This window comes from Lycium ferocissimum, chromosome 12 (genome assembly GCF_029784015.1).
Source record: "Lycium ferocissimum isolate CSIRO_LF1 chromosome 12, AGI_CSIRO_Lferr_CH_V1, whole genome shotgun sequence".
NCBI lineage: Eukaryota > Viridiplantae > Streptophyta > Magnoliopsida > Solanales > Solanaceae > Lycium > Lycium ferocissimum.
In genome coordinates, this window is record NC_081353.1 from 22,966,610 (window position 1) to 22,970,186 (window position 3,577).

The following is a 3,577-nucleotide window of genomic DNA, read 5'->3' on the forward strand; positions in this document are numbered from 1 at the left end:
TGTACTTGGATTCGATTATATTTGATTATACTTGTTGATTTGTGCTTGTTGAATTATCTCGTAGAACCCTCCGTAAGATCAGTTACTTGATTGGTTTCTAAGTGATGTAGGATAAAAGGTGTCATAATGATGAGTTGACTCCTAGACTAAAACGAATGATCTAATGATTTGTTAATTGGGGAATTGCGCTTGTGAAATTTGACTTGTAGTTATTAAAGAGCAGTTGTGATTTAAGGGTATTGATGTTATAATGCGCGGTAGATAGATGTATGACTTGATTTAGTTATTATCATTATTGTTTGTGAATTCTTTTACCGATATGTGTTTTTAACCATTGTCGGCCTATGATACTTACTCAATAAGCGTGGATTGTACTGATATTGCACTTGCTACACCCTTTTGTGGTGTAGATTGTTCTGTGTCGATTGTGACATGTACGGAAATGTGCGGTGCTTATACGGAAGGCCTCCTCTCACTTCATTCCGGGATGGAGGTTGGGTCTTAGAGTGTAGTGGCAATCTGGAATAATTTAGTCGCTCTTGTACTAGTCTAGACCAGGTCATGGGAAGTTGGATCGAGTATGTATTTATTAAATTGTTGTAATCATATTAAACCTTGAGTTTATTAATCATATCATGATGTTACGCTGTTATTTCTAAATATCTATTGGTTAAAATGATTTGTCTTTGTTTAATTGATGTGTTATTCGATAGAGGGTTTACCTACCGAGGTGGGAAAGGTAGGTGCCCGCGCACTCCTAAAATTGGTCGTGACAAGTTGGTATCAGAGCCTAGGTTACCGGTCTCACAAGTACAAGAGCAATGGCTAGTAGAGTCTCGTGGAATGAGTACGTACGTCTAGTACCCATCCACGAGATGCACGGTGGCATTTAAGAAATTTCCCTTCTTTCTTTCAAATCGTGCTACTTCGGTCAAATTAGTATCTCGGTGGATTCAATTGGTACCTGGACGGTTCCAATTAGTATCTACGCAGGAGAAGGTGTTACATTGTATTCCAATCTGAATTATTCCGTGTGTACAAATTGTCAAAAAATGTTAAACGTTATCGTTTCAGTGGCAAATTAATTGCTGTGCGAGCGATCCTTGCCCGGCGTGACGTGGCACCGCTACGGCGGCTTTATCCACCGCCGTAACGGCTACTCAAAGGTTCACATGTTGTTGCGGTCCCTTCTCCCTAACGAACGGGCCGGATAGCGGTCTAAAATACCGTCGATACGGCGTGCCTGAGATCAGAGGCCTGATTTTCCCCTGTTTCTATTACCTTCCCTGTTTCGAATTAAGCCAAAAACTAAAACACAGCAAAAATGTCTAACAATAGCAGTCCCACAAAATAAACCCGACAAGGGCGTGAAATCATCCAAGGCAGCTACTACAACCCAAATTACTTAAAAACCAAAAGGGAATGGTCCAAAACATAGGACCAAACCACCAAAATCCAAATCAAAGAGAAAACCAACAAAAGTTGTTTCAAACATCCAAGCTAACAAGGCAAACCAAATGGAAAGATTGTCTGAAAATAGAAGGCCCTACAAGGGCAATCACGCATAATAAAAAGAGGGGTAGGGGGAATCTCTAGGTCGTCCGCATGCTGGTCGCACCATCATCATCCGAGCCACCACAAACATCATCAAATCCACCTCGGCCTCGCCACATCATCAGGCCCACTCTTAAAGGAATCTTTGCTAAGTCATCATCATCCTCAACTGGAAGCGGCACATTAGGGTACATGTAATCCCACATACCCTTAGTAACCCTCTAAGATCTGATGTTAAGCTTCTCGCGCAACTTGTTCTCCATCCTCTCCTTATCAAAGCCGTTGCGGCTACTACGCTCAGTAGGCCGGTGGTGTCGCGGTGCCGAAATCGGTGAGTGACTCACCCATCTGTGTCTGGGTATGAAAAATACCCCTTCATCTCCTCCTGTGTGGGGTAGCTAGCAGCAGCACTCGATGAACTGGAACCGCCAGAAGGCATGGACATCATCCGGAACAAGGTCACCATCTCATCAAAACGCGAATCTCTGCACTCAAAGGGACCACGGGATGCGAGAAGGCACGGGTCTCGGTACATTACACCTAAAATTTCCCCCTTAGCGTACAGTGAATAGCCTAGCGAGGGGTACGACGTATACGAGATTTGAACAAGCAAGAAATAGTACGTGATGACTCTAATTCAGATTTCCAAAGACATTACACGTAAGGAAAGAAAGTTGTTAAGAGAAGCGAGTCATATGTTGAGTATCGGATAAGAATTTCGAGTATTAAGTCGATGATGTCTTAATGACCCTCTCGAGAAAGAGTTATAACGTCCCTAGAATGATATTGAAGTGTTGAACAAGTGTTAAGAAGGTTCCATAAGGATCGGAGATCAAACGAGTCGACGAAACAAAACTCGAAAAGAAGCCCCGGGTAGACATACGGCCGGATATCCGGCCGTAGTATCGGACGTATGTCCGGCCGTAGCATCCAAATTTCAAACAAGGCATAACTCACCGGACCGTATATACGGTCCAACATACTATCACTAGATTTTATAACAACCGTATGTTGGTCCGTATATTCCCATTCCAAGCTACCAGCATTTTTATATAAGGGACTTCCTTCCATTTCATTTTCATTTCCCCCTTCATTCCTCCACAACACAAGAAGCCTCTAGAGTGTTCCAAACATTTCATCCATGAGAAACCATAGAAATCTAAGATCAACAACAAGGAATCAAGAGAATCAAGTGAAGGAAACCCATTAAGAGGTCATCCAAGTCAAGAAATCCCGAAGAGAGATGAACTAGGGTTTTGGTGCTAAGGGTGAATCACCACTCCAAGCTTGTTCCTCTATTATTTAAGGTAAGTTTCATGACCTATACATGCTATTTGAAGTACTATAAGTCGAGATTCATGGATTGTAGAAAGAGCACCACAAATGGGTCATCAAATGGATGAAAAATGTCATTATGGGATGGTAGTTGGCTTGAAATGTTGAAACGAATACGTTGATGATATAAATGTGTTATAAATGACTTATAGAACATGAAATAAGTATTGGATACGAAACAATACGACGATGAATTTTAGTTATGATTATGGGAAATTGAGGTGAATTATGAAATGCGAATCATATGAATGAATGACGATTGTTGATTAATCATATTGTGACGATTATTATTGAATGTTGGGAGTTGATATGAAATAGAGGAAAATGGTAAACAAAGGAAACGCTGCCCAAATTTCTATAGCTTTAGTAAGTATGTTTTCACGATTATATAGCTAATGTCGATACGAATTCCATTGAAGGTAAACGAGTGCATTAAAGGAGAACGAGCAAGTGATAGAATAAGCTAAACGACAAAGGTATGCGAGGCTAGTCCTTTCTTTCCAAGGGCATGAGTCATATGGCATTAATTTCCTCCTTTACTATGAATGTTCCTAATTCTAAGAAAGTAAAGATCCTCGCTCATGAATAGCTAGACGAGATAAGAGATATAAGATGAATACGAAAATGATGATAGCAAGCTAAAGTCTAGAAATGCTATAGCCTACGATAGAGCTCCTAAGAAGTTAAA